We start from the raw sequence: 9287 nt of genomic DNA on the forward strand, positions 1-9287 counted from the left end.
GGAAACTGAGCTGGGCCGCGCTATGAATTCTGGGACACAGCTTCTTCTTCTTCGGGGTTTAACGGCAGTTGGCATCCTTGTACATGCAGTGCTGCCATCTTCTGTTTCAGTCTGTTATTACACTCTTAAATCCTGCTACTTATTCCTGCGTCTTTCAGGATCTTACAAAGCTTCAAACGACACGTCGACTATTAAATCAGTCGTCGACGATTTTGATAGTCGACGTAATCGTGACTAGTCGACTAATCGTGGCAGCCCTACTAATGACATAAACATAACACATATTTACACAGAATAGATTTCTCAAAAAAAGTTACATTAGAGCCTTTATGGGTCTAATGGTCACTATGTGCAGAAGTTGTACCACTTTTAAAAATGATTTTGTCTTTAATAAAAGGGGGGAGGGGTACTGATGGGAAAAGAAAAGTGAGGACTGAATTAAGACTGTTGCATGGATAGTTCATTTAAAGTTCATTCAGAAATGACACTCTCCTATTCTCTTCTCTTCTGCAGCCTTTCTTTCTAATTCTTCTTATGCTGAATAAAAAGACAGAGAGAGCATCTGGTAGCAGTTATCTCACAAACCAAACTTTTTTTCCACCCGTGCTGCTTCTCCCCAGAGCAGTTTTATAAAAGGGGGCCCTAAACAAAACACAAACAACGTCTTGCTAACTTTTTACAATAGTAACAAAACTAGAGCAGGGTCCTACCCTCCCACTGGCTTGTTCAGGTGAACTCTTTTTACGAGCATTCTTGAGCTCGGGGAGCGAAAGTTAAAGGGGGAGTTGAAGTTAAAGAGGAAGGGCAAGGAGGGGAGGGGGACAAAGCTCTTGGCACACCCTTCCCTAATAAACTCCATCCTCCATCCAATCAATGAGGACTAGAGCGAGAGCTGTTCCAAATCCACGCTGGTTATAAACTAGAATTGGGTGCAATGATTGCTTCAGGCTGCCTGTATGGCTTTTAGAAGTGTGCATGGCTCACATATGGCTCAGCTAACCTAACACTTGGGTCTTACCTCAGAGATGAAGAAGAGGATAACGAGGGCATGAATGACATGTGACTTCAAACAGAACGAAAGTGCAAACTGCACCATTTGACTTGGGTCTCAGTGAGGTGGCGATCTGGCCTTCCCTGGTTGATCTGGTTTCGGCAGCTCTCATTTCATACTCTCGCTCTCACTTGTTTGAGCAAAGTAACTAAATATTTCAGCAGTGGAAACATGACTGTCTTGTTTAACAGATTTCTATATTTAGCTCTACAGAGGTAGGCAGAAAAAGCAAACCTACCTGTTGAGTTCTGCCAGTGTGTATGTGCCCTTTTAACAAACAAATCCAGATCACTGTCACTGCATGAGTGACCTTGAGATGTGGGAATTAAACAGGATGTTATGCACAGCTTGAGCTGACCGCAGGAAGCTTCTGAATTCTTAAACTTGGTTGTAAAACAGCCTTGAACGACCAGTCAAAGTGAGGGAAACAAATACTCAAACTTGACTTGAAAACAGACCTGGGTAAAGATAACGTCAAATACAAAAACAGTTGCTAAAAATATAAAGATCCTCCTTTTCTCTAAATGATAAGAACTGGTTACAAGTTACATATGAAGGAACAACCGCTTTCCTTGACTAACCCTGCACTCCCCATACAGCTGTAAGAAGACCAAGGAGTCATATTTCAATTAGGGGAAACAATCAGGCTGTTCTTTCAGCTCTGTGTCATCAAGAGTACTCTCAAAGCTACTGCTCAGCCACACAACTATTAATCATAAAATAAACACATACCTCATGACCGATTGGCAGTTTCTCGAAACTAAGCTTATTATCTCTGTCTCTCTGTCTCTCTTAAGGCAGGGAGACTGACGAAACAGTCAAAGAATGCCATCTATTCAGACATTAATGACACAAAAATGCCGCTCAACAAAGACAGATTAGGCAGTCAGAGTTGCAAGCTCACCACCACTGTATTTAGAAGTCTTAGACAACTCAAATATGGCAGTCCTATGCAAAATGCAGCATTGCATAACGAGGTGAAAGCAGTAAAAATATTTTTAAAATCCTGCACTTTTTGATATTATTTAAAAATTAGGTTTTTAACCATTTCATTCATAAATACGTTTGTTTTGAATGCGCTGTGCTTACCCCGAGAATTGCAGTTTGAACTTGTTGTGGTCAATATATTTCAGGCTTCAAGCAGGAAGCAGGCACTCATGTGTTCCCCAATTTACTCATGTCACTAAATAAGTTTGTAGCCATAGCCGCCATAGCCACTCCTCAGAAATTCACATTTTTATTATTTTAGGGACAGGATACAATACTTTGTTTCACAAGTAACCTCTATAAGAATGACCCAAATATCAGCAATGCCTCCAAATGTTATGCTCATTTTAATAGGGTGAGCGTTAGGGTGCTGAATCCATGGGACATGTGACCGATTAGCCTTCTCCCATGCCCATGAGAAAAAGTGATAAGTTAATGAATTATTGAGAGCCCATGCGGGGGCCAACAGACAAAGAGCGAAAGCCATGCAATGCAGTCACTTCTGCACCCCATCTGCAGTCAAAGAATCCCCCCAAAGATTGATTCATTGTTAACACAGCCTGACACCCTGTGTGAGGGAGAAAGAGAGTGGTAGATAAAGGGACAGAGAATGGGGGGAAACAGGGGGCTCCGTTTGCCAAGAATATGAGCAGAAGTAGCTCATTGGACAGGTTCCCACAGTGGTCATTCTGCCCACTTAGAAAAATACCACATACATGGACTTGAGTAATGGCATTCTATGAGACAAGTTAGCCCACCTGACAGCTAAAGACTGCTAGTAGAACCATCCTTACTCATTCTTTCCCAGCTACCAACCATCTAATGTCCACATTACTGAGATATCACAGTCTACTTAATCCCATGTGTGAAATCGCTGAAAGTGAGAAAACTCCACAGTAGGCAACAACAACAAAAAAGAAAGAAAGAAAAAAAAAATATATATATACCTGAATGATCCCAGAAACTCTTGCATTGAGATGTAAATGCCTGCAAGTATCGGCAGGGATGGCCCCGGGCAAACAGAGCGACAGCACACCTAGTCCTCAAGCATTTCAGAGAAATGACTAACCTACCCCCTCACTGTTGCCTACACTTGAGCACGCTCTCCAAGAATTTCCTCTTACAACCTTAAAAAACAAAAAACAAACAAACAAAAAAAACCCGAGTGCTCAGCATACACCTTGTCAAGCACAAGCACAGGGAGGCGAACCCAAACCGGAACCCTGCGAGTGTTTATCATCCTCTGCACTGAAACACATCCATCTGCCTCCACAACCAGTCCGTCTGTCTCTCACGCTCACGTATGCACCTACATGTGATTTACCAGCAGTGAACGCCAACATTTAATCACGTAGAGAGATAGTCCCAGTTATACCAACCACTACAAACACGCGAGCGCTATTTCGCTACAGTCATGCAAATAAATACCACATGCTGGGGATTGTTCAGAGCAGCCACGCTGAGCCAGTCAGTTCAAGTTGGGTTGCAAGCAGCAAGCGAGCAGCATAGTGTAGGCTACTGGAAAATACTGCGTGGTTGCCCACGACCCTGCAGCTGGCCAACTTTACTAATGTAACAACCACTTAGAGAAAACCCGTCCCATTTTAAAATGAAAAAACATTTTGTCATTTTTCCTACACTGGTTTTTTTTAAATGGGTGTTACTTAGATGCTCCAAGTCTCTATGTCAAAGTATAAGGAGGGAGCTCTGTTTAACAAAACCCAAGTAGATACACCGTAATTAAGAGTGCTAATCTCCACCACATTCACCGTGGAAGCTAGTCACTAGTCCAGAAGGTCATTCAATATTGTTATTTAGATTTCCCCACTAATGAAAACTTCCGCGGTGTACCGTCACACATTAGCTGTGAACACAGACGACTCCAGCAGCATATGAACCGAAACTGTAAAGCAAGGCGGGCTGTCAGGTAGAAAATATAGTCCCCAAAGCAATTCAGCTGTGTGTGTTGACAATGAACACATGCTAACAGCGGCACAAACTTCACGTAAACGTTTCCAAACACAAAAGAGTTCACTCGTGAGCAGAGCTGAGTGTTAACAGCTAGGGTATTGCACCCCAGCGAATCAGAGCCTTGGTCTCGTAAACTTTGTAGCTAGTGGATAAAGGAAACGCCAAAAAATACAAAAACCAACAAGAATGGATAGTTATCAAGCCAAGCTCGACGTTCATTGTGATACCACTTATAGGTTAGGAGCTAATAATATTACAGCAAATATCCCATAAACAGACACTGGTAAGGTGGTTCGTTTTATCACGGTAGCGTAAAAAAGCACAGCCTGCTCGGAAAGCGAAGCTACACCAACTGCCTCTGTAACGGCCGTGTGCTTTCAAACAAACACCAGAGCCAGTGTTCAAAACTTGCGTATAACTGAATCATAAACCAACTGCAGAAAACTCACCGGCTTCGACGCTTTCATTGAGTACACCAGTTTGTTTTACGCCTCTAGAAACTCTCCGCCATCTTCGGCAAGACCGTGTTTGTTTAAATGGGAAGCACTCCCAGATCGGAGGGAGCCAGCTTGTAGCAGGTCGACTGGACTTCTGGGTAATGTAGTTTTCCCCATTTATAGGTCGCATCAAAGTGTTTGGCGCGTCCTGAAAATGAACTACACGTTCCTTTAATACCCTTAGGTAATATGAGCAGCAGACACAGATATTATTAGTGGATGTAAATTTTCAATTATACACTACATGTAGTGTTAATGGCATAAAGCAGCTTCATACAAACTACTTAGCCCTCCATATCTATAGAGTATCCGTTTTTAATGTTGCTCATTTCTTATTCCTCTTAATTAATCAACATAACACTGATAGCCATTTTGAATTTATTTAAGTTAGGAATTATATATTACTAATAATACAATGTCAGTAAAATTCAGCATAATTGCATGCAATAGGGCCTGAATTATAAACATCAACTAACTAACTGTAAATATTAATCTGAGTTTTTATATACTATGTACTGTGAAATCTTATCTAACACCATTCATTGCAGCACACATCTAGTATCTTGTAGTTATATCAGTTGCAAAGTGACTGTCAGTCATATCGATAGTATGTACAGCCTGGTATCACACAGACTAATGGCATACTGTCATTTTTTTTTTAAAATAACCATGGAATCTCTGTGGCCCTTAAGCTGTACCACAGATGATAAAAAACTAAATAAATAATCTCCTCAGTGTTCTCTCCGGCACACCAGTTCAGAATTTTTACAAGTTAAGAAGGGGCGTGGGTAAAAGATGGAGAGAAAACAGCAGGATGAGGGCGAGGGGAGCGAACAAGCAAAAGTATTAAATATGCAGTTAGATCCTTACTTGATCTTTCCTGTCGGAACACTTTACTTTTGGATGTAACAAAAAAAAAGTGAAAGGCTGGTCACATATTATCTTTACAGCTAATTGCTTAGATGACACAAACTGCTGCAGCACTTGCAGCCACCCCTGCACTCTGATTTATCTATTTGCTGTGAAGACGGTAAGTATTGCCTGAGGGGTGTCATACATGATCATGAGGCCATTTTGACCCATGATGCACCACAGAGTGCCACAGGAAGTCATTCCTGTCTGTCAGACTTTACAACTCCTGCTCATGTCTCCAGGACTTTTTTCACAAGTAATATCTTGTTTATCTTGTACACATGTACAGTATATTTTTATATATACTATATACTATAATATAGAGAGTTTACATTTTATTTGTTACATATTTATATTTTAATTGAGTGTCTGCAACATTTTAATGTCCCCCCTGGGATGAATAAAGTATCATTGTAACATGAGCATATAAAGACTTATGGATTGAACCACACCCATGAGTGCTTTTCATGGAGAGAAAAAAAGTGCCTTTTTGTTGTTCGTTTCTTTTGGTTTGTTTGTTGGCCTATAGAGAGCCTCAGTTGCATTCCATGAAGAGCCAAAGAGGGGCCCAGTGGCCCTCTGTCTGTACCCCTTCCCCCACTAAACATGGAAAACTGACCGCTGCCCCCAGTACAAGACACTTTATCCCCTCCCCCTCCCCTTACCACTTTGAAAGGACAGGAGATAGCAGTTTGAAAGGACAGGAGATAGCCCCACAATCATTAATGTATTCAGACCGGTTTACCTGCAAACAGCTAACCACATGCCTTTCTTTGCCCCGCACCCATTCCCATCCCCCCATTCTCAACACTGCGTATGACCACAAAGGACAAAAACACGATCACTGCACATTCCACGTTTCTGTGTTTGAAAGAACGATTTTAAGTTATACCGTTTATTAAAGCTGTAGTGTGATTTTTAGTGCAAAGATGCAGGGGAAAAAAGAGACTTTACTTTTGGTTTGCTGCATTTCAGCCATTAGACAAATCAAATTATCAGTTAAACGTGAAAACATCTACATTTAGACACATGAATAAGATATTAATAAAATTAAATATATTTAAGTCACCCGGGCATTGTCAGGAATTTTTCTGAGGTAGGCTAATCACTTCTTTGGGTAAGCAGTGGGTAAAGCAAAATTATTAGAAGGGCAATTCACGTAAATGTCTTCCTGAAAAACAAGAAATGAACCTGGTAAAACAAAACAAAACATGCGCAGTGACAGGGAGATTTATTTTACCCGCAGAACTGATGTGCTGAGAGAGGAAAATAAATCTAAATCAGGAGCACCGGAAAAATCTAACTAGGGCGCCATCTTGGGGCCTGCCAGGCTAGTTACTAGCTCTCCAGCTCCACTCAAATACGAAGGTCACAGGGCGGAGTCTACAGTGTGGACACCTAACCGTACGGCTTGAATAGACAAGTATGGCACAAGTATATTAAAGTTTATATGTCAGACTTTTCCGACTTCTTTTCCGACCATAAAATGGTTGGAAATGAGTTATGCGGTAACAACTATAGCTAACTATCAAGCTAATCATTGAGCTGTTTTTATTTGGCTAGAGAGGTGTCGTGGGAACAGTTCCCTTATCATTTGATATTAGGAAACATGATATTTATTTTTCTTCATATACCCGACACAGTTTTTTATTAACATGAATTAGAAACGTTTGGTAGGTAGCAACCAACAGGCTACATACACGAAAGGAGTCTTAATTTTCAATTTTCTCATTATCATACCTAAAACCTTTATTATATGTTGAGACAGTTTCGCAGAAGGACCTCTAAAGTCTGATTCTACACAGTTATATGTGTAGTCATAGTTTATTTTACAGGTTTCTATGTCAACTTCCTATTTAATCATGTATCATAGATTACATACACCCGGTACTTTTCTAGCTAGCAGTTACTGGTTTAAGGGGTATTTAGTGATTTGAGATACAGACGAAGAGAAGAATTTGGGCAGTTTTTTTTCTTGTTTTTCTTCTTTTGACCCCCAGAGTCTTTAGCACGCTCTTCTGGCAATGTTTAACTTTTTTCAGTAAGTTTACATCGTTATTTTCCGAGTTCATCTCGCGAAGGTAATAAATAACAACTACAATATCATTGCCATTATTATACACCGTGCACCATCTAACATTCATTTCCTTCATTTGGCAGCATATGTGTCTGAATCAACAGAAAAAAGCTATCATTTGGACTAGAAGATTAATTCAGATAAATTTGTTAATTTTTGACGTCCAGTGAATTTATGGGCTACTGAGTGGCATGCTGTGATAACGTTTTACCACTAGAGGTCAGTGTTGTCTTACTTCCTGTAGAAGAGAGGCCACAAACGTCTGAGGAAATGAGCCAGGTGGTGCTCAAAAGACAAACCTTTTACGTTTTCAGAAATATACAACAGTAATTGCACTCTGGCTTTTTTGAATAATCATTTCCTCACAGAGGAACAATAATGAGCTTTCCTTTCTTTAGCATATTACTCCATGCCAAGATGTATGCCTGGAATTTAGAATAGAAAACAGGAGCGGTGGGTAGTTTATTATCTGCAGTTTATTGTTCTGTAGATGGCTTTGCGTCACCAATGCCAATTTTATTTTGGCAGTGAGCACTGAGCTATGAGTCTATATATCTTTGCTAAACAAGCCAGCTCCGTGGGCTCTTTGTTTGAAGAATATTAATGACTCAGTTATAAAGAGTAAAGTGTTTTCATGAATGAGAAAGTTAAGGGTGTAAATTTCAGATAATACCTCTGTGGTCCATCGCACTGCATTTTATTTATTTTCAAAGAGACAAACACGTAGTTTTCACAGGAAGAGGTACTCCCTTGCTCTTTCTATAGGAATTAAGAGGATAAGTAGCCGTCACATACTGCTAATCAAATGGACTTGATTAACTGATGAGGTGTGACTACCTCTGTGAAAGCTGTTTTTTTTTTTTGCAGTTTGCTGGTCTGGGGCATTCAGGTGTGTGTTAACACAGTGCTAAGGAAGAAAGACATCAGCAGTGATCTTAGAGAAGTAATTGCTGCTCCTCATTTCCATTTCCGAACAACATGAAGTCAGTCATTCTACAGTGAGACAGATTATTCAACAGTGGAAAACATTAAAGACAGCTGCCAATCTTCCCAGCAAGCTCACCCCAAGGTCAGCCTATACAATGCTCAGAGAAACTGCAAAAAAGCCAGGAGCTACAATTTGGACTACAGACATGTAGGGTAGCTTTACAGTTAGCATGTTAAATGTTTATAACGTCAAATTTTCATAACACTACAATTAGAGAAAGAAAATAGAAAACGACAAGTATGGCTTATTTGGAAGAGTTGCCAGGAGAAAACCTCTTCACTCAAAAAGAACATTTACAGGGCCACTTAGCTTTGCAAAGCAGCATCAGAGTAAATTACAAGACCTCTGGAACAATGTCCTTTGAACAGATGAGATCAAAGTGGAGATGTTTGACCAAAACCAAACACAGGATATCAGCACAAACACCCCCATACCAACTGTCAAGCATGGTCGTGGAGGGGTAATTATTTGAGCTTGCTTTGCCATAGTGAAAGCTTTCATGAAACTGCATCATGCAGCTGAACAATGATCCTAAACACACAAATCCACAACAGAATGCCTGAAAAAGAAAAGAATTGAGGTGTTCTTGTGGTTCAACCAGACATCAGCCTGACTGAAACACTGTGCCAGGGCCTAAGAGAGCTGTGCATAAAGAAATACTCGCAAACCTCAATGAACTTATGCAGGATTATAAAGAAGAGTGGTTCAAAATCGCTCCTCAGTGACAGGAAAGACTGAAAAAAGGTTATACAGAAAATTGGTCAAAATTAGGCAACTTTAAATTTTTGCTTTATAGGTTTCACT

General features: G+C 40.4%; 1 protein-coding gene across 1 annotated transcript in view; it reads right to left on the minus strand.

Annotated features, from left to right (window-relative positions):
• ncoa3 (nuclear receptor coactivator 3) overlaps positions 1-4587 on the minus strand; it is a 36197-nt gene extending 31610 nt beyond the window's left edge. The window contains exon 1 of the mRNA XM_080892176.1: positions 4459-4587. The gene's annotated coding sequence lies outside the window, so the exon portion shown is untranslated. The remainder of the gene's footprint in view (positions 1-4458) is intronic.
• Positions 4588-9287: the final 4700 nt, after the last annotated feature.

Source organism: Rhamphochromis sp. 'chilingali' (assembly GCF_963969265.1).
Source record: "Rhamphochromis sp. 'chilingali' genome assembly, chromosome: 9".
In the NCBI taxonomy this organism is placed as follows: domain Eukaryota; kingdom Metazoa; phylum Chordata; class Actinopteri; order Cichliformes; family Cichlidae; genus Rhamphochromis; species Rhamphochromis sp. 'chilingali'.